Source organism: Molothrus ater, chromosome 12, assembly GCF_012460135.2.
Source record: "Molothrus ater isolate BHLD 08-10-18 breed brown headed cowbird chromosome 12, BPBGC_Mater_1.1, whole genome shotgun sequence".
Taxonomy (NCBI): domain Eukaryota; kingdom Metazoa; phylum Chordata; class Aves; order Passeriformes; family Icteridae; genus Molothrus; species Molothrus ater.
Genome location: NC_050489.2, coordinates 9,384,510 through 9,407,138, shown reverse-complemented (window position 1 = coordinate 9,407,138; position 22,629 = coordinate 9,384,510). Strand labels below are relative to the sequence as shown.

Below are 22,629 nucleotides of genomic sequence, written 5' to 3'. Positions count from 1 at the left end.
ATGAGTTGAGAAAAGTTAAAATAATGTTTTGCAAATAAGTAGGTGCAGTTATTTATACAAGCTTGGAAGCAATATGTCTGTTAACTGCCAAGCTGAAATATAATGACTTAAAAATTTCACCTACAACACAGGCTGTTATATAAATATGTATCTCTAGACAAAACCTTGAGGAGTAGAGGCTTGGAAATACAAATCTTAATAGGAGAGAACAGGAATAATTGGAAAGTATGGAGCTTCAGCTGAGAACAGAGTTACTGACAGCCGTGTTTATGATCTTCTGATTTGATTTTTCTGGGTTTTACATCCAGGTTACAGTTAATATTGGAATGGTTACCCTGAGCAAGTCCCTGTGTCACTTTGACATTAGGAGATGCCTGGAAGATGGTGAGTGCATTGTGATTCCTTCCTGGGAAGGGCTTGTTCCAGGGACATGAGATACCAGGATGCCCTGAACCACATCCAGTGACTGAAATACTTTACAGGTGTAGGAATGGTAGTGATTAAAATGACATTTCTGGCTTGAATCACATTACTGTTTTGTCCTACCACAAATCTCTTCAGTTTCCATTTTATCTTCTGTTTTAATTTACACATGTATTTTTGAATCCACAAGGTACATTTCTTAAGAGGCAAAATTTCTCAATGATGTGGGAAGGAGACCAAAAAAAGAGTGAAAAAAGGAGAGCAGGAAATAGGAAATTTCTTCATTGCTCAAGTGTGTCTAGCACTGCAGGAGCTGGTGAGGAACATGTCCGTGAGGGTTGCAGTCACTCTGTGCAACGCTCTGTGTGGAGAGCAAGGCCAACATCTCAGAGCATGCAGTACACCTGTGAGAGCACCCACTGCACAGTAAAGTGATGCCATCCCTCTTTTCATGGCAGTTTATTAGTTAACCCAAGCTGCAAGCTCTTCTCAACTTTCAGAAGTTACTGTCACTTCTGGAAGGAACTTTAAAGTCAGGTTAGATGGGTCCATGCCCATGTTATACCTGGTCACCTCTGCTGATAAGGAAGATTCTCTCTGGAAAGATCAGCCCTGAAACTTCGGGTGTCATTTCATTTTAAAAGTAAGAAGTCTCTCCATGTTAGCAGACACTCACATCATCTGTACAGACAGCTCTCTTGGCCAGCACAGTGCTGAAGTGCAAAGGTCTATTTTCATTATTTAAAGGTCTTAAAAATGCAGCATCACAGTGTCAGGTGGGTGTAGCAGAAGCCCTGAAGCACCTGGCATCAGGTGGTGCAACATGAGAACTATTTAGAATTGAATATGGAAAGCAAAAAATGGAGTGGTCTGGCACACTATGAGGGATTTAACCCCACTCATCACTACTTTCTTTCTTTTTCCTCATCTTTTTATTAAAAATTATTCCAAAGCGAAGGCAGTGAGACTAATCGGATGAATGATAAGAATTTTTTCAAAGCACTGCCTGTTTTGAAAATAAGCTTTTTCTAGCAGTGAATAATTCTGAGTTGCTTTACTTTCATCAGGATTTTAAAATATCAGTTAATACAAAGTGAAGCCAATATTTGTTTCATATGTACAATAACTGAGTGGATAATAGTGTTTGGTACTAAATGAGCATTCATATGAGCCCTGTGTTTCTGGTGGTTAGACGATTCATAGAAAGAAATTATGTGGAGAGGGACAGAACAGATTTCAGAGGTTTATGTGTCTATTTACTTGTCTAGGCTGAGCACTGAGCGGTCAGAGCTGCTGCAGAGAAGGGGCTGGCTGTGGTGTTAAATCACCTGTTAGCTCAGCTGTGGGGAGCCCCAAACACCAGCACAGAGCTCTGGTGCTGATACACATGAACCAACCTGAGCTCCTTCAGTCAGCTGAACTTATTTTGGCTCCTAGCACTGAGGAGTGCCTGAGTGCTGCACAGACAATTTTTGTAGTGCTGGGTGTGGCTGTTTAAGGTGATACTTTCTTTCCCTTTCAGTTCAAATGTTTATTCCTGTCCTCTGAGATTTCTCCTGCTTCCATATTTGAATGGGTGCAATAGATCTAACAAGCCCTCTTCATTCATATGAGAGTCTGAGGGAGTTCTTCTTTGGTTCCTTATTTAAGATAGGAAAGAGTCCAAAATGTACTGGGCAGGTTTGCAAAGCTTAAGGAGACCATTTTACAAAAGGAGTCGAGCTTATGTATCAGCGAGCCAGGCAGAAAAGAATTCATAAAGCTATGGCTTGTTTGAGCCAGAATTTCATGAGGTCTTACCTTTCAAACCTAGCCTCCTAAAGGGACAATTGTCTGCAAAATAGGCTTAGCTTAAAATGCCACTGAGTATGTCTAAATTTGCACTGAAGTGGGGGGAGAAAACTCCTTAATTTGTCCTGTTGTTACAGAGCACAGCAGTAGCAGCTTAAAACACTGAGGCTGTTACTTCAGAGTTTTCTTACTGACATCAGACAGGCACCTAGAGTCGCTTTTCCTGCATGACCTATACAAAAAGCAGACTAGGCCCCTGTGTTCTCTCCTGGATCTTAAGAAGTTATTAAACCAATTCCTTCTTCTGAAAGCTGTATGCATTCATGCTGGCATCCTCAATAAAGCTGGGACACAAACAAAAAAGCAAACAAACCAGTCACAGTAGCATTCAATGCACTTAAACTTGGAGGAAATGAAAATCAATATTTGTCAAATGGAGGGAAAAGGTAAAATGGACTGAGGAAAAATGTCTGGCTTTCTTAAAAGCCATTAGTGAAAATGAAAAGTTAACAACAATACTGGAATTTAATTCCCGCATCGGTGCTGTTTGAACCTGTGGTTTTGTTGTTTTCACTCTCTAAGGATGCACTGGCTTGGTGCACACATATTCCTTTATTGTTAGCACTGCTGAATGGAATTTATTACATTTTAATTATGAGTGATTTGGAACCCTGGAGGCTTATCTAGATGTTTTGCTTGTGGCTAAAATGCAAGGGGATAATTTAGGAGATGGAAGTTTCATCTCTGGTTCAGGGCACGTGTGGCTTCAGCCAGTTGCTCCAATCTGCTGATGTGTTGTTGGAACTAACCTTTAATTCCTTTAGTTCCTTACCTTTAATTTTGCTTATTTTGGGTATTTAGATAGGAAATATCTCACTTGTCTTTTACTATGTGTGTGTATCATACATGGCTACTGTTTGAGAACATAAATGGTTCTAAATCAGCCACCACACAAGTATTTTGCATTTCAGCATCTACTGGAACATCTGGAAGTGCTCTGCTGGTACCTCAGTATGTTATTTGTCACTTATTAGATGAAGTTCAAAAGTTAATCCTGTATTATAGACACATTTTCACTGTATTTGTATAATCAAACAATCAGATTTTGCAGAAGGTCTCAAGAGACTGTATTTTTGCTCAACTATTTGATGTAGCCACAATCTTCTAAAATTTTCCATGTAGACAAGATACCCCTTTCTTGGGAACAGTACAAGGAAATACTGATTCTATTGCTGCCTTGCCAACAAGTAGCCAGAGCTGATTTCCAGTTCTGTGATATTTATCACAGATAACAGATTCAGGTAATAAGTTCTCTTTATGTATTCCACATATATGAAGAAAATGGTAAGAAAAAGTATGTTGAATTGCAAAGGTCATATTTAATAAAAAGAACAATGCTGGGTAATATACAGTGTGACAATTTAGGGCCAGACTTGTTGCCTTAGTGACTTTCTGGTTTGTTTGAGGTATTGTCTGAGGCAGGATGATGTGAAAGGGCTCATGGCCAGTGTGGTGTAGTGGAGAGTGCACTGAAATAAACTCTGCAAATTGGAGTCCTGCAGCTGCTGGTTTTGGTGCAAGTCTCTAACACTTTCTTATGCTCTACTACTCATCTTGAAGGACTTACTTACTTTTTAGTTGAGAATTAGATATTGACAACATTAACGTAAGAAGAATATGGCCAGCAATTTCCAACTCCCCAGCCCCCCTCCTCTTTTGCAATTTGGCCTAAATTTGAAGCTTGTTCAATGATTTATTTTGCTATTCCAATTTATACAATGCTCCATTTAAACCATCGTTAGGAATCATGATTTTTAGAATGTGGTACCCTGTCTAATAATCAAGCTGTTAAAATGTGTTGACACGGAGTCACTTAAAATCATGGCCCAAGCCCCATGATAGTGGACAGTTACCAGCTGACATCCTAGACAAACACACTGAGATCATCCTAATGCCTCCTGCCCTTCTGGACAGCAGTTTTCTCACAAAAAGTAATGAAATTATTATTTTTTTAATGTTATCAAAGGAAATAAATGAGTCTAGTGTGTGATCAGTTTTTATGTATGCAAGTAGCAGGGGCAATGTGCAGATGCAGCCAGGACCTGTAGCTGGCATGGGATGTGACAGGGGGCTGTGGAGGGTCAGATCCAAGCTGCTGCATTTCCAAATAACATTTTGGGGAGATTCAACCTTAAGCAAACAAAATTATGATACAGCTGGTTACTGTAGAAGGCTCTGAAGTAGCAGGGAGTCCTGTGATGATGTGATTGTCTCTCTGCAGGATTAGTAGTTGTGTCTCCCCTTCCACCCCCTCATTCCTTTCTTTCTCTCTCAGGGGTTAAGGTTCTGTGTAATGCAGTTACTGCAAAAGGTTCTAACAGCAGTAGAGCTGGTGAAAGACAAGACTATCTATAGAAAACAATAAAGTAAAAATAAGTGTAAGATTAAATATCAGTAGCTACCAGCTATAGCACCTTTTCTCCTCCTCCTGTTAAGTAGTAAAAAGCATAATTCGGAAAGACTCCCTGCTGGAATTGGAGAAGTTGGTTCATTCTGCATGCCAAAGGGAAGTTGAGATGTTCATTCACAGGATGGCATTTCCTCAGCTTCTGCAGAACCAATCCCCCATTCTGGGATTAGAAGCTCACAGGCTGTAGGAAGTGAGATTTTTCTGCTGGGGGACCAAACTAAGCTTTTGTTTTCTCATGGTGAGGACATCTGGAGTGTTCCCAGTGCCACCACAAGTGTCTAAAATGATGGGATGGACATGCATCATGGTCTGTGCCTCATACTGAGGCACACTAAAAGGGCTCAGTCTGCCCTGCTATGTTCTCATATAAGAAATGATGTGCAGAAAAGAGTTTGGCTACAGCAGGGGCAGCTATGGAAGTGTTGGATGAGTTTGTCGTAAATCAGGGACCTTGTTTCTCTTCAGCAAATCAGATGTACAGAAGTCTCATGTTCTGGTCTGTATTCCTCTCTTCCCAGAGCCCGGGATGGACTCTGTTGAATATTATGCATTTTCTCTTTTGGTGGAAATCATTAAAGGAATCTGCACAAGTCTTAAAAACTGCATTTAGTTCCCTACACCTTCCATCAATGCATAGTTTTCTTCTTTATTTCATCTTGAAAGGCTTGTGTGGATACAGCACTGTCCTTTTAAATGAACTGATTTCAGGATGGGAAGCTTTTCTGCCTTCTGATTGCATTACAAACAGAGTTTGGCAGATTTGGGGGTTTATTTTTGAGGAGGGTGAGAGTACAGTGGCTACTAGTAGCTGCTGAGCCTTTAGCTAGTCTTATTTAGATACTATCCAATCTCTTTTTCCTTCTGTTCTTTATTGTTTCTAGGTATTTGTAGTCAACTGAGAAAAATATTGATGCCATTATTGTCAGCATCAAAATGCTTTTAACTACCAGATTTCTCTGAATTCACTTGCAGACCAGTAACTCCAGTTAAAATAAAATTAGAGAGTTCTAGTAATATTTCACAGCATTTTGTTTCAGCAGAGAGAGTGTTGTTTCCAGAAGAGTTTATGTAACTGCTGAAAATCTGGACAAGTCACTGCAAAAGACTTGAAATTGAGAGTTAAACTATTTAATAGTGGTCAAATGCTGCTAACCAACCTTAGTCTTTGTAAAATCAGAAATGTTATCTCTTTCTGGTTCAGCAGTAAACCTACAGTGACTCATCAGGGTGATGTTGTGGCTTTTTCCCTTGCTATTGTGGAGCACAGTATTGATCAGACTGTGAAATAATACAACAGCTGAAGCTCAGGTAGCAAATATGCCTTGGATTGATCCCCTTTTGCTAAGCGTCCTGTATCCCAGCGTTATTTATGGCAGAAGGATCAAGTCTGGAAAATAACTGATAAATACCACCTTGTGGCACCTGTTTAAGTGATGGGATAGAAAACACTCCCTAGTTTGTTAACTTTAAGTATTGGGAGCAGAAGCGTTGTGCACATAATAATATTATGATTCATACAAACCACTTTCCAACCAACTCGATATATTTCATTACCTCCTTTTCAGCAGAAGTATTGATTTTTGTTTTGTGGTTTTATAACACAATTTCAAGGCTGTTGTAGTTTAATGAGCCATGTTTTTATGATGTTTAAAAAGATTTGAAGCATTTGTTGAAATAAATATTATGGATTGGCCAGCTCTTGTCACCTCTTCTTTCTCTCTGCGCTGAGTATCAGCCCAGCATAAGAATGAATAGGGCAGGCAGCTCTGTGGCTTTTTGTGCTTTTTGTGTTTGAGATCAAAGTGCTGCTGGAGAACAATAGCAGGCCACACTTCTGTGTCCCTGACCACACACAGCAGCACCTGCAGAGCACTAAAATGTCATTGTTGCTTCTGCAGTTTGAGCACAGAGGAAGCACCACTGAGGTGGCAGATGATTCTAATAACACTTGATGTGAATTGATGGGGAAGGAGGACCATAACACAGAGGGCTTTTTATTATAAGCCATGACTTCCCAAGCTGTGAACAACAGAATACTGCACCTGTGGACTTTCTTCCAATCAGCCATTATGGAAAGTGACAGATTTTATTAACTTAAGGAAAAACTTTTCAACATGGGAAAGTTGTAGTTTATTTTGGAGACATGAGGAAAAAAAAGAAAGTGATATATTACAGATTTCCCACTGCTCATACTTTTCTGGTGTGCATTGTATTTTTAATGTGCTATAATAGAATCACAGAGGCATTATTAGAAAGACTTAATCTTTTCTTGTCTTTTTAAGATAAAACAACATCTATGGGATTTTTTTTCCCCTTTTACCCATTGCTTCATGTCTTATGTTAGATGAATAATGGAATTGACAAGAGAATCAATCTGTTGGTCAAATATATATATATATATATATATAATATTAAGAGTTATATAGGAGAGCTGAAGTTGGATAGAAAAGAAAATTAGGTAGAAGAAGCCCTCAACTTGTTCAAATAGAAGCAGTTTATACTGGTCAGTGTCTGTTCAGTCAGTTCCTCCCTCGTGCATCCATCTTTGGGAAGGTTTGGGAGGGCAGGAGCTGGCATGAGGGCTGCAGGACTGTGCTGCTGTCAAAGGCATGTGCAGTACATGGAGCTGACATACATTTCTTCAATGCAGAGTTTATCTTCAACTCCAAACAGGTCAGGTTATCAGTTTTATTTACAACAGCTATGCACCTCTGCTGGAAGAGTTCCTCTAATATTTCTGGGATTATGACAATATATCAGTCTGGGTTTTAGAAAGAAATAGAAGAGCACCAGTAATTGTTTCTTTGGGTGGCCATCGTGTGCCCTGTGCTGTAAACAGGTTCTGCCAAAGTTGGAAACATTATATGGCTGGTGGTCAAATATCAGACTGATTCCTGCCTATACCATAAATTAACTGAGTGCAGGGTCTGATTTACTTAGAATTCTTCTTTTACTTTTATTTCTCAGAATATGTGACCACATTCTGACTTTATTATGGCTACAGCGATTTTGCTATCCATAGGCACAACCCTCTGGTACCCATATGAATCCAGCCACACCCAAATTTTTGTGTAGGTGCAATTAATATCTTGATGATATAATTCAGGTTACTTTAAAAATAGAAAAATAGAACACACATAAAAAAGGAATTCATTATGAGCATTTTATTATCTTCATATGCATGTAGTTTTTACTACAGCCAGTTTGGAAGGAATCAGGAGTCATAATTTATATGAAATTAATGGCTAAGAGTTGACAAATCAAGTGTAAAGTCAGCTGGATAATGATTATTAGCTAAAAGCATAGTGGTTTCTGGTGATTGTTTTTGTTCTAAAAATAATCCCTGGCAGAACTGAAAATCATTTTGCAGGAGACCCTTAAGTAAAGTGTCACGCAGAGTAGTTGGTAGAATATTACGTTTTTCATTTGCACAAACAGATGGTAAGCTTGGCCTTAGATTTAATCAGGGGGTGACAGACAGGTAGTGCTGCTGTGTATTTTGGATGAAAACTTCTTTTCAGAGAGACAGAGTGTTTCATTCAGTAGCCTGTGTACCAAGCAAGAGAAGCACTTGCCAGATATTCTTATTATCCTTACTATGACTTTAACTTACTTTAATTACTATTGGAGTTAACACATACAAGAAAGCTGCTGATTTATTCAGTCAAGTGCAAAACCTCTTTGTTTTGATTTATTCTTTTCTCCTCCTCCTCTTTTTTTGGCAATGCATGTAGCAATCCAGAACACCCAGAAATGTGTCTGTGATTAAACTTGTTAGCAAATAAATGCCTTAACAATTCAAGATTCATGGATCTCTGGCCATATTCTTTTGAGCTAACTTTTTAGCTAAGATTTTGATATAATTTGTTTCCCTTTCCCTTCCCAAAACCTAATACCTGGTAACCTAAGCAAATACAATCTCTTTCAGAAGAGAGATTCAAGCAAGTGCAGCCACTGGTGTGTTTTAATGTCACTGCAGAGATTATGTTACCTTCCTAGAAACAAAATCTTTTTTTTCTCCCCTTCAAATGGAAGTCCCCTGATACCCTTGTCAGAGACCATTTGTTATGGAGAGTTTTGTAAAGCAATCAAAATTAATTCACAGTGATCTTTTCACCCAGAACCTCCAGCTTCAAATAATGGCCTTTCTCAACAGGTGCTCATTGTGGCAGCTTGACTCCAACTTGCCAGACTGAAGAGTTTATTCTTCAGCCATATTTAAGAATAGAATCCTGACCTTGTAATTTACTAATCTTAAACAGCTGCCCAGGAAGGCACACCTGCTTAAAGGAAGTATTTCTTGTGTCTTTGAGATCTAAAACCTAAGGATGTTTTCATGTTTGCCTATTTTCTTACTTCATAAAAATCTCATGTACAAGTCACTAGAAAACCTGTCCAACAACAATGCCACATAATATCACAGTCTTATTAGGAATCCACTTGTGCTGATTGTTCTTGCAGAGGGGCAAAATTCCCCCTAAAGACAAAACAAATTACTTTGATATTTTTTTTTCTTTCTCCTGAGTTAGGGTTTGTAATAGGTTTAATAGTGAAATAAAATAAAACAACTGTTTTAAAAGATAGCACTAACAGGCTGTACTCATTGTGAGTGTTGAGAACTTTGACAAATGTTTGCTAATCTCTTGCAGGTACTGTTTAAATATGTTTCATATGAGCTGCAAAAGCAGAAGTCTACTTGTTAAAAATAATTTTTAATGTCCTGGGTGGGAAGGGAAATAATTTGGTTCAGTAAAAGTAAAACAGAATGTATCATTAGAAATACCTGCGCTGCTGTTGATACCAGTATATCATATTTTCATTTCTTTAACTGTACATTGGCAGGTAAGCAAAGAAGTATTTTGCCAGTAGAAAGGCACCCTGTGGAGTGTAAAGCCATCCTGGACAAAGCACGTTTACACTATTATAATTGTAGTAGAGATGCTGTTGTCACATCTGCTGTGTTCAAAGGCAGAACAACTTATAACCATGCCCAAAATACTGCACCAGTTGAACATGTACAGAGGAATATTTTCAGCTGGCTTTACCATACTGGATGTAATCAGCATGAGAACTTCTGGGAACACCAGTGCAGGACTCGGAACACACAAAGGAAGAAAAAGGAGAACTAAAGACTCAGTTGAGAATATCCAGGAAAAGTTTGCCTATGTGTAGCTACTATTAGTAATAGATTGTGCTGCTGCTAAGGCTGCAGTGGGCTGAACCTGGGGCCTTTGGCAGAGCCCGGTTTCTGACAGCGAGCAGGCGTCAAGGCCTTTGTGAGCTCGAAACACCGGGAGCCTCTGCAGGGCACCCTCGGTAACACTGCCCAGAACAAAGACACACGGGGGCATCCCCGGCCCTGCCGACTGAGAGCCTTTGTGGAGCCTTCAGCACGAGTGTTTGGTGGAATGATGCAGGAGAAACAGCCCGTAAGGAGAAAGGAAAAGTAAAAAAACATCAGTCAGAACCACATGAACACTAGTAAGCTTTACTTGAGAGAGGTGTCAAAGTGTTTTAAGTTGAATGCTGAGAAAAGAAAGCTTAGAATTAAGAGAAAAGAAACCATCTCCAGCTGTCTAATTCCGCCTGTGTTCAGGGAAACAGCATTTTGTTGGTGCCAGAGAAGGAGCTGACTTTATCATCAATTTCTCCTAGTGGAGAGTTCCCCTCATTGGCTTGCTGCTCAGGACAAAAGGGGATGATGTTGCTTTTTATTTCAATAGCATCGTTTGTTTAGGACTCTCAGAATATTCTGTAAATGTAAGTATTGGACAACACTAGTTCCCTTAAAGCAGACAAATATCATTTTAGCTCCTCAGGAAAGTAAGGGACTTTGCTAGTAAGGATTAGTTAAGCAATTTGCATCAATTCAGCAGTGACTTGGCTACAGAAATAAGAAGAGAATCCACACCTTGATTCCTCTTTATTTGTGCTGGTTTAAACCAGATGTAAGAGAGACAAGACTCATGTCTCAGTGGCTGCAACACCTGAGTCCTTGTTACAATCATGAAAGTATTCAGACTCCTTTCTGGAGCTCAGTGAAATACACAAGTCCTGGTGGTGGATTCCTTACTCTTGCTATGCTGTTGTACAGTGTAGTTCACTAGGACATAAAGGCTGGTGTGAAATCTGGAATATGGAAGTGTTCATAGGGTATCACCAATGAGCTGTACTCATTTGGACTGTTGAGAGACTTGACAAATGTCAAGTCAAATGTCTCTTGCTCATCCCATGCAGGTTCTATTGCACTATTTCAATATGTTTCATATGACTTGTTCTTGAAATAACCTGTGAAGCACATGAAACAATCCTATTGAATTACATAAAGTATTTGTACCAATGGAGAATCACCCATTTATACTCGTGTTTTCAACCATACTGAGTAGGATTTTCATTCTCCTAACCTGAAACACACCCAGTAGATTTTGGAACCATGGAAGTGGGTGAGTAAAGTGGAATAGTGCCTAAATGCTTATAGATAACTTATAGCAGCAGAGGAAACTACACATCACATTCATGTAGAATAATGGCAATTTGAAACCAAGCAACCTTTGTATAATCTCTTATCTTCCCATTTAAAAAATCATATTGCTGAAGGCTTAGAAATCAGCTAAAATGTAAACAAACAATGCAATGATTTCTTCCTGAAGCTGCTAGCAGTTACCAGCTGTTAGATGTATGTATTTGCTCCAATGGAATATTTAACTTCAGTGCAGCTGACTAGTTTATTGTTGTTGATGGTGTAACTGATTACTTTGTTGCAATTTGAGATGTGAATAACCCAGTGTTACTCTTACCCCTTCTGAGGCTGGGGGAACGGAGAAGTTATCTGCTGCCAAGTATTGTTGATGTAAAAGTGAAGGATATAACTATTTATTGAATTACTTGTGCTTCCTTCTTTTTCTCTCTTTTTGCAAAGGCTAAGCTGTCACCTGGCTTTGAAACAAAACCTATTTCCTGCTGTTGCATTTTGGGCAGCTCTGGCAGCCTCTCCTTTGCCATGGCCTTGTGGCTGGGGCAGGTGGGGTGTGAGGATGCCTCTGGCACTGTGCAGGGCACCCAGACACTGCCCCCAGGTGTGAGGATCCTCTGCTCACAGCCCACACAGAGGAACCCCTCAGGTCCCTGTTGGCAGCACAACTGCTCACTGCAGAGCACTTCTCAGTACTTGCATTCAACTCCTTTTTCCCTGTGAATGCATACACGTAAACAAAAGAATAACTGCCTTTAAAAATACGATTTATCCCATGAAGACTTTCCAGTATGTGAATTAGGGTGCATTACATTCAAGACAATTGTGTTGCCATAACCCTGTTTTGTTACTTGCATCAGTGAGAGGTTGTTCTCTCAGGTTCCTTGGATCTCACGAGCTGTGTTGGTTGTTTCTAAGCCTCCACTGGGTACCAGGTCATTTTGTTAAGATCAGCATTCCCATTAGGGTCACTGGCATGCTTCCTGTGCAGTGGCAGCTGCCACAAATGTGTGAGATCCTGGCAGGTAAGAGCCTTATAGTAGGAATTCTTTTTACAGAGCTTGTTTGTTTGTTGGGTTCTTATAGTTCTGGTTTCTCTTATTTAGCAGCAATTCTGATTATTTAAGGATCTAGAGTAATATGCTGCCCTTTCTTTTAATAATTATTTAAATTATTTATTTTTCAGCTGTCAGAATATTCCAGGACCAGGATGGTGAAATACAAATACAACTAGAAAACATCTGAGTTTTTTGTTTGGAAATACACCTCCCAAATTTTGAAATAACATTTTTTTTAACTTATTAAATTAAGTTAATTAATTAGGCTAGTACCCTGCCTAATATATGAGTTAGGAATAATGGTATAGTGAAGCATACTTTGATGAGAATATCTCACCTAAGTGCTTCAGATCTTAATGGTGATAAACAGAGATGCATTTAAATTCTCTGTCTCAGTTTTCCATGTGTTTAAATAATGTCCATAACTTCCTGCCAAGGGAATTACAGTGACTTGTGAAAAGGACCAAGTGTGCAGTAAGATGTAAATTAGGACATCTTCACTGAAGGCAGACAGAACTGAGAACCTGAGCCAAAAGATGGATCTGTGTAGGATGCTTTGTGTGCCTTGGGTGGAGCAGGTGTTTGCACCTGACCTACAGAGGGCCCTTCTTAGTGAAGTCTTTTGATCTTTTGGAGTGTAGGGGTAGAAGCAATGTTAAACATGTGAAAGACAATTGCATGAATGTTTTGGAAATTAGGCTGAAGTCAAAAAAACAGAGGTTTTAGGGTGCTGTCTTAAAGCAGTTTTCAGTTTTCTGTAAAATGAAGCAATATAGTTGAGTAATATGTTTATAAAATGTCTTATGGAAGTCTGATAGCACAACAAGGCTCTTTGCAATGGCAGAGAGGGGAGGCAAAGAACAGTGTCTCTTGTGTGACTACATTACAATAGGACAGTCAATGACATTGTCATTCCTAGGAATCTTTTCTCCAAATGATGCAAAAAAGTGATTGTCTAGAAAGAAGTCAACAACTTGTCTGTTTCTTAACAGAGCAGCTATGTTGCCTTCCTTCCTTTAGTTAGGGCTGCTTAATCTTGTCTTTCAGTGTGTGTAGGGTGTGTGAGCCTGGCGGGGACTCACAGGGAAGAGCTGGGCTTTTGCAAAGGCAGATGGAGTGGTGCTGAGCACTCCCCTCTGAGGGACATAGGGGGACTAAAATGCAAAGAGGGTGTGAATTACATGGTACCTAATTCTAAAATATTAATTTCATGCTCCAATCAGTGCAGTGATCATGGCTGTGCCATAGAAGCCACTTTAATTGTGTCATTGTACAGACTGATTTGCTAGCTCTGGCTGATGAAGGTCATTTATGCAACACCTCTATAAAATGGCAGCTGTAGTTTTTAGGGTTTGTTTTTTTCCTCTTACCTGTTTTTACATCTCAATATCCTTAGGTTTCTATTTCAGCTGTTTTCCCCCTTGGCTGAGGTAGAGCTGCCTTCCTGTGTGTCCAGTTTTCTGAAATATTTGTAACTACTTCTCCTGCAAAGGGAGAGGGATGCAGAAGGAGCAGGGGCTGTCCTGTAATAACTCCATGAGCCACTGGATGGTGTTTGAGGCAGTCTGAGCTCCTGGGTGAAGTCTCTCTGCCCCAAATCAATGAATAGCTGGTTGTGCAACTGAGCTGAACCAGGCCATTTGAGTCACCCAACATGAAACTTTCTGTTCTTCGTGTTTATTTAAGACTGTTGAATTTAGTCATGTTTAGAAAGAATAAAAATGCTAAAATGTGATTGTTCTGGGATGATAAATGGAAGATTCCCGTATTGATGTTAATTCAACTTTACCATTACTGCCTAAAGCAGCCTTTAATTCCATTCTTGTTTTTTAATTAAAATGGGTGGGTTACTCTGGACTGGATTTGCCTTGTTTTCTCCCACTGAGCAATACTTCACACTGTTGGTGGCCACTGAAACTTAAGTAGGGCCAGATTTACTGAGTTGTTGCACAGCACCATAGGGCTGGATTTTGTTACTCCTTCCTGTATGTGATAGCACTCTATGCTTATTTTAAGCTAATGGTGTTGTAGGACTGGAAAAATAAATTTCCAATTCTTCTTGTTCAGAAGTTTAAAACCTACAGAAGACCATCAGGATCTATGTTTTGCACCTCAGCCCCCTTCTATACATGAAACACACAATGTATCAGTTGTCTCAAAAAACTCATTTAGACTGAGTTCCATACACTTCCAAGGTTCACCTTTTAGGATTAATTTAATCTGAATAAAAGATGTGCCCTGGGTGTTAGCAGTGTCTGTGGATCTGCCAAAGTATTATAGAACAAGTCTGGTGCTATGTTCTAGGTCTCTCTTCTAAGTGCTACTAGAAAACTTTGAATGATAAAGTTAAAACTGCTTTAAAAAAAAAAAGGTCAAGTTCACTATTACCACCTAACTATTTTTTGAGTGCTCTTTGGCCTCATTTTCCTTTGTATTACACTCAGTCTTCAGAGTGATTTGTTTTTGGGGGTTGTTTTGAGTATGGGCTGGTGGTGGTGGTAGGTTTTGGAGGTGGAGGTGGTATTTTGTTGTTTCTGCTTTGTTTCACCAAGAAAACTAAAGTTAGAGGACCTGTGCTTTCATCTGTGCTGTAGGTGACCAGTGTCTTTGGGGCAATGTAGAGCCAGCACAAGAAAGCTTCCAGAATAATAGCACCAGGTCAGTTGCTGCCAACCTGAATAACATCAAGGGCATGCACTTGCTTTCCTCTCTTGTCCTACTGCACTATTGAACAGACCAGGGAAAAAAGTATCAGGAATTTTATTTAGCTCAGCATGCTAGGAGTTCTTTGTGTGAGTATGCAGAGAAGTGGAAATGTGTGTGATGTCTCTTCCTCTCTAGCTCAAATAACACTTTTTCATCTTTAAAGACAAAAGAGGTGGAAATATACACTCAGCAACCAATGCTAAAGGAGTGAATCTTGAAAGACAAATTGTGGAATCTGATTCTGTATAAGCTTTGATGAGCATGCTTTGACTTGGAATTGCAGTTTCACTAGGCTTGATAAAAACGACAGAGAATTCAGTTGGAAACAGACCTGTTGAATCTCCTGGGCTTTGTCTCTCATCCAGAAAGTGTATCTCAAAACAATTATAAAAGTAGTGATTTATAGCACAAAGTCACCTTGAATCCTGAGCTGTTACAAGTGCTTTCAACTTACATTATTTTCCAGCTGTGTCACTCCCTAACTATCTGTGTCACAAAGCATTATGCCAAAGACATCAGCTGTAATTCGTTTTCTTAAATATCTGAGTTTAAAATCTGTGTCAGGCAATTTGTATCATCTGTCAAACAACTGTCAGAAAGGGTCAAGAGGGAAACACCTGAGAAAAGCAAAGTACTGAAAGATCTGTGTGAGTGCAATGCTGTGTCCTGTAGGAACAGCTACCCGAGGAGATCCTGGAAAACCAGGAACACTGGCAAGACTTTCTGCATCAGGGCAGGTTGGAAATGCAACTTTGGATCAGATGGTGTGGCTGCTGCTGGGTGTCTGGTGGCCTTGGACAGATGCCTGCTTCTTGCAAGAGCTTTATGGCTGCCCTTAAAATGACTTGTAACGGTTTCCATCGGAGCTGGAGTCTTACTCTGACACCTTGGCTAAATTGAAATTATACTTTACCTGTTAGAAATTCTTTTAGTTATTCTTTGTGGACTAGTGCTCTGACTTTCTAAATAGAAGATTTAAACTGGCCTTCTTTTAGTTGTGTGTAGTTTTTTACTAATTTGTAGAATGAGATACATTTTTTCCCCAACCAGGTTACACTTATTTTTTTCAGTCTACAGGAGTTTTCTTTAGACTGTAATGATTCTTTTTCTTTGCCTCCTGCCCTGAATTTTTATGTCTATTTTCTTCATGCTTGAACAGTAACCATGTTTCATTCAAGTATTGTATGTGTTTCACTGATACCAGGGTTCTGTCCCTAGACATAAATCTGATTGTATGATAAAATATGTAATGGCACAGAGAAGTGGAGCCTCTCCAGGATTATGGTTTCAGTTTGGAAAGTATAGCAGTTTAAATCTTTATGTAAAATATTTAGTTATCTGTTTGTTTAAAACACAGTCTGTGCTTTTACTGTAATGATTTTCTGGAATGTGTAATTGTGTCTCATAATAAAGTCAGTCCTTATCAGTGCTGTTAATAGTTGCTAAAATGAGTGTGGCCATATTCAGTAGTGTAGGAAATCATCTTTCAAGTATTTGTTTTAAAAGTGATGGGCTAGTGTCATGGCATGAAAAGCTATGGAGTCATTAATTGTCTCTTCTGTTACTTTGCTAAACTAATCCATATAAAAAGAGCAGATTAAATTGTCTGACCCTCATATATTTAATGATTGCTGCTATTTGACTAAGAAACATTTCTCAGGAAGCCGCTTGTCACAGGCTATCAATATTCTTTTCATCCCGTGTTAGTTATTGGTGCACTTTGTTACTCTCCAAGATGGCCTGTCTCAAGTGGTTCTTCAGCTTGCACAGCAAGAAAATGAGATGCTAAATGGTTGCAAAAACAATTTGATTATAGTGTTTAATTCCTGCCCTATGGATTTCCAAGATCAGTAATCCTTTCTCTTTTTTGGTTGTTGTTATTATTATTATTATTATCCTTCTAAATGATCTTCCTGCTGCCAGAATTATTTTATTCCTTTTTATCAAGTTGCATTTTCACCTCAGCTTTCTGCAGAAAGTGCTGGACTTATGTAATCTTGCTGTAATGATTATCCCTGTCAGGATACGAGTACATTGTAATGTGACTGTTGTTCACAGTTAATATTATGATTTTTGCTGTACATCTGAACATACACAGAAAGGATAAGAAGTTAGGATAATTCAGGCTTTTCCTCTACTGTTTATATCAGCTGGAAAGTTGGATTTCATGTAATACCTGGATTTTGATGACTTTGTCAAGGTATCTTTTATGTGGTAGTTGTTGGCTGTCTTAGGCCCATATTTAATTTTTCAGCAACCCAGACTTCATATTACTCTGATTTATTTACTTTGAGTGCAAACAACAGCTCTGATTTGATTTAAGCCCTTGCAAGGGAGGAGGTTTGCAGGAGAGATCCCAGTCCCAGGGAGTCTTTGCTGCAGTCTATGCTGCTGTCAGTGCATTCAGCATCCTGCCCACAGAGCCTGGGCATTTCAGAACTGTTTTAAAACTATTTCTTTAAAAGTGTTTTGTCAAAGAAATAAATCAGGGGGAGTTATTTGCTGTAACAATCAACAGTGCCGTGTAAAGATGCCATGGCTGAGTGTTGTGAAATACTGTCAGCTTTGCACAGTGGTAGAAGCCCAGACCATTGACCAAGACTCGTTGATAACACTGAAGTGACTACATAGTGCTTTGAAAATGAGAATTTTGCCCTCTTTTTCTGGGAGTAAATCAGGTCAGAGTGTTCCCAGAATTTACATTTCAATTAAAAATCACAATAATAACACATTGTGCTTATAGTGAATGACTCCTTCTCAGAGAAAGGTGATATCTCCTGTTACTTTGTTAAAGAAAAGACCCTTCATTCCATCAGTGGTAAGAACTCTTCTTCCTTGTTTGTCCTCTTCAGTTAATTTAAACCTGTGAGAGAGTAATACACTGTAATCAAACCTCAGGCTTTCACTGTCTGGGTTAGATATGTTTGAGTTTGTATATTTTGGTCTCTAGAGGTCTTTTGAAATATAAAGAAAACAAAACTTTTCTTTGTTTTCTTTAAGAGTTACCCACACCTGAAAAATCGATCCTCTTCCCTTAAAAGGAATTGTTCTTTTGGTGTGGGCAGAAATTGCTCTAAAATGCACTATTCAGAGTAGCTAATGTTGACATGTTCCTTTTTTTTGCCAAGGTTTGCAAATTCTTAATTATAAAGCTATTATTTCTGGACCAGAAAAGCCTCTTTTTTGCATCAATTGCAAAAGAAGAATAATGTTGATTACAAATTTTATTAATTTTATTTCTCTTCTTGTGCACTTTATTTGCAGAATAGCCAGAAGACATCATCTATTGTTGTTTGTTTCTGAGTACAAGTGCAAGAAATGTTTTTAACAAACTTTTTCAAAATATTCACAGAATATAGGGATTCAAATAGTAGCTATCCACCACTGTAGGGAGTCTGTGAGACTGAAGAGTAGTTTATAGAAATATAATTTGATTAAGTTGCCTGTTGTCTACTAGAATTGTGGTGAATTGCAATCAAAGCTTTCTTTCTGAACAGAAGAGATGCCATTGGAATTGTGTGTAAAAGCTATTCTGGAGACTTCAGGTAGACACCTCAGAACTAAGCCAAAATAGTCTGTTTTCACCATTTTTAGGAATGCTGATAATTTTGTGGCCTCATCTCGAGCAAACAAAATCGGCATTGATCATCTGAGCTCTGAAACTTGTCTCAGCCTAAAAAATCTCAAGCTGCACATCTGTTTTTTTTTTTTTTTTTTAATTTTACCCCTTGTGCAAAATAAAATCAACAGCATGGAAAACTTTCAGAACTTATCTGGAAACTGGTACCATTTTGGAAAACAGTGCCTTTTTTTCTACACCTAAGTCATATTCCACAGAAGAAGAAGAGCTTCACAGCGTGTGTGTCTTCCACAAGTTAACCCAAGTTAAAACACAGCTTTTGTGGCAATCAGCTGCTAAGCTGAGTCCCTGTTGCTCCAAGATCATTTTGACTGGAAGTCATTGCTCTGTGTGAAAGGCAGCAGAACCCAGGGGTGCTGCTTTTTGGGATGACATAATGGTGAGCTCATGCGTGGTGTCAGCTTCACTTACATTGGTGCCTTTGATCCACTTCTGTGGTACCCTGCTCCCAGGGGTTGTAGACCTGACTCATGGTCTTCTTGTTCTTCTGAAGGAATTTGGATTATTGTTGAATCATATGGCTTTAGATGCAAATAAAATGAAACATTTCTGGGATTTGCATTTTCAATGCTCACAGATACTTGCTAAGTGGAAGATGAAAGAATAATGCATCCTTGACTATCTCTATTTGATCATTCTTGGCATTTTTCAGGCATGCTTTCTGTTCTCCCCAATATTAAAAGTGTTCCCTCCCTTCCCTCTATTTTTGCCTACAGTGTTTTTTATCTTATTGGTGTTGCAAAAACTTAGCAAGTAAATGTATGCATAAAATTATAAAAATACACACAGCTTTAGTGTGAGGTATTCTACTACCCAACCTCTAATCTTCTAAATTCAACTCACTATTCCCTGACTCCATGAGATCAATTTACAATCTTCCTTTCTTTTAAAAGTTTTTAGTATATTATCTGAATCCTCTTTGTGTGAAGAGTTTCCTTGTGCACATCTTTCTGAAACTAAACAGCAGTTCTCTCTTTGCAGCAGTGCAAGACTCTTTAAACAGTTTATTGTTACATACTTCTCTCTTCCTACAGGAGCTGCCTTGCAGTGGGTGTAAAACCTCCATGCACATTTCTCTGAATGTCTTCTGTCCCTCCAGAAGACCTTCACTTTGGTCATCCTCAGTCTTTAAACTCCTGGCACGTCAAACTTTTGGGCATTATGAAACACGTCAGGAGGATCTGTTGAAATGAATGAATGTTCCAGTGGGCAACGCACACGTGAGAGAAAATCCATGAGCTCAGTGGAAGAACTCTGCTTGGAGTATCTGCCTGGAATACTAAGCTCTTAGTTCACACAGGTGAGCAGTTGTAAAAAGCAGCAATTTACCAGAAAAGTAGCTTGAGTTGGCACACAAAGTGGTGTGGAAGCAGGTCAGGTGCTGCATGATTGCCTGATGTTATCTCATCAGTGCTTGTGAGAGCGAGGCACAACGGAGGGAGGCTGGGTGCACACACAATGCCACAGGATCAGCTGAACAGTGCCTGGTGCAATTAAAACAGCTTTTCCTGGCCTCCTCCTGTACCCTTAACTCTTCCTGTGGATGTTCATGCAGAACTCGCTGCACACGCCTGTGTGTCACCTGCAGATCCAGTGATGCCAAAGGGACACCAAACCCTGAAGGGTCTCACATCTCCCCTCATGTAGGTGGGACACAGATGGTTCTCTTGCACTGCCAGTGTAGGAACAAGCTCTTAGCAGGGCAGCAAGTTTGATTAAAATGCCAGCAGTCATGTCTGGTGATATCCTCCTTGGACCTTCAAGCCAGAGAGAGCTGCTAAGCCTGTGCTATTTTGGAGAGCGAGGTTGTGGTTTCAGTTGAACAGTAACTTTTAATGCAGAGGTAATTATTCACTTGTCAAGAAACAACAAAATGCCTGCATTTGAAAACAAAGAAACATACATGAAGTGTAAATGTTTATCTATAAATAGTCACACAGGTAGTATGCTCGATATTTTTGCATTGTCAACTTATTGATCAAAGTATAAGTCTTTTTGTAGATGTATAAGATATTTTTAAATACTTGCATTCTGATTTTTTAAAAATTCTTGTGCTATGTAATGAGGATTATTTGTAATTCCATATATCTCAAAGATAACTGACTTTCAAAAGCAAAAAGCTGGTAGAGCCAGCTGTGTGAGTACTTTCTGAAACAGACACAATATCAGCTGGTATCTGTCCTTATTAGATTAAACCAACCAGAGTGTGAGGTAACAGGGAGTTAAAGAATTTTTATTTTACTGTTTACTGATCAGCATAATAAATAATGCTAACCTATGTTTATTACCTATTCCTAACATGTAGGTGCCAGTTTGTGGTGACAGGGAGTGGGGCTGGGCTGAGCCTCATCCCCAGTGAGCTGCAGCTGTGAGCAGCAGGTGAGCAGCACTGACAGCAACGAGCCATGGAGTGCCCAGGGGCACTGACCAACACCAAAGGGAGCAGAGGGCACTCAGGTGCAGGGCATGAACCGTGAGGGGATAAGAGGCTGGGCTAAAGAACAAGAGGAATCCTTGACCCCTCTGAGGTGACACAGTGTTATGCTGTATGGATGGACACCTGAAGCCTTCTGGTGAGGTAAGGTGTTACTCTGTTTGGGTTGAAGCTTTCTGAAATTATATGATGATACTCTGTGTGTTGTGGCCCTCTCAACTGTGACACTAACTTATTACAACTCAGTGTTCATAGTAATGTTGTCTTAGAGAGTTCAGTACTTTTGAGCAAGACAACATGGGGGAATCCTCTAGATGGTGCATTGCAAGGAGTAGCTCAAAAACTACTTCATGTTTCCTCTGATTTAAAGAATGAAACCAGCTCTTTCTCCTGGCATTCAGGGACAAGTCTTTTTAACACATGTTTACATGCAGCACAGAAAGCACAGTCAGGGCTGGAGTGTTTTCTATGTCCTGCTATAATGTGATGAGTAGACCTAAAAAAGAGTCTGGTTGGGTCTCTGAGCATCTAGAGGTTGAATTAGATGGTGCTTTCCAACCCCTACTATTCTATGATTAAAACTACATTTCTATTGGGAAAAAAGTTTTTCAGTTTCATGTGCATGTGTGGAATACTAGAAAAAAAAAAAAACCCAGGCAACAAAGTGTCAAAGCACAAAGAAAATAATTAGGAATATCTACCTGAAGTGCTAAATATATTTGAGCACCAATGATATATTTAGTTCAGGTGAGGTCCCAGAGAAGGATTGGGGTAGAGTTCTCCTGCAGCCTTGCTTTGTTCCTACTCTTTCTTGTCCCTTACTATATATTTTCCAGGCTTTTGGTCTATAGGGTTTTTCTGGGGCAGAAGCAAGACAGTTCACACAAGTTAATTCTATCCTACTACTCTCACTTATGGAAAACACTGGGGCAGCTCTCTGTGAATTAATTGTAGATTCTATTCCTTGGGCACTTTGCTGCAGTGTGGAAATACAGGGTGATGCTGAGGCTTGAAAGTATCACAGTCAACAGCAGCTGTAAAAGCAGCAGCACAGGCACTTGAGGGAGGCTCAGATATGGGAGGCACCAGAGAGCAGCTGGAAGGTTTTTGTCTCCCTCTGTCCCTGGTTCTGCTGGAACTTCTACAATACCATCTTGTCTGAAATAGCCAGCTGGCTGTAGTCTTAATTTCTTTCCATCTTTAGCACAGCTCTGGGTAAAATCTTGGCTTCATTTAGGCCCAGACTTCACTTGATTTATTTGTCTGCATCCATTGACATCCTTTTTATTTATCCCTCTCTTTTTTTAATTTTTTTTTTTTAGGTACACCAGACTTTTCATTTTCTATTTTTTTTTAACTTCTTGTTTCGGAATCACACTTCTGACTTACTGTGTTTACTTTCTTTTAGGTACTTTTCAATTTGTGACTTAAAACATCTTTTAATAACAAACATCTCATAAATTATTTTGCAAGTGTCCCGAGCGTCTTTTGAAATATTGAGAACTTTAGAATTTTTTTTTCCCCACCATTTGTAAGAGGGATCTGCTCTGAATGGGTCAGTGTATAATTGTTTATGCATGTTGGGCAGACAGTGGGCTAACACAGACTCAGTGTTGGAAACCATTTAAGTTGGAA

General features: G+C 39.3%; 1 long non-coding RNA gene across 1 annotated transcript in view; it reads left to right on the top strand.

Annotated features, from left to right (window-relative positions):
- The first annotated feature begins 311 nt into the window (after window positions 1–311).
- LOC118691233 (uncharacterized) overlaps window positions 312–22,629 on the top strand; it is a 182,162-nt gene continuing 159,844 nt past the window's right edge. The window contains exons 1-2 of the long non-coding RNA XR_004980982.2: window positions 312–384; window positions 19,595–19,860. This is a non-coding gene — a long non-coding RNA (uncharacterized LOC118691233). The remainder of the gene's footprint in view (window positions 385–19,594; window positions 19,861–22,629) is intronic.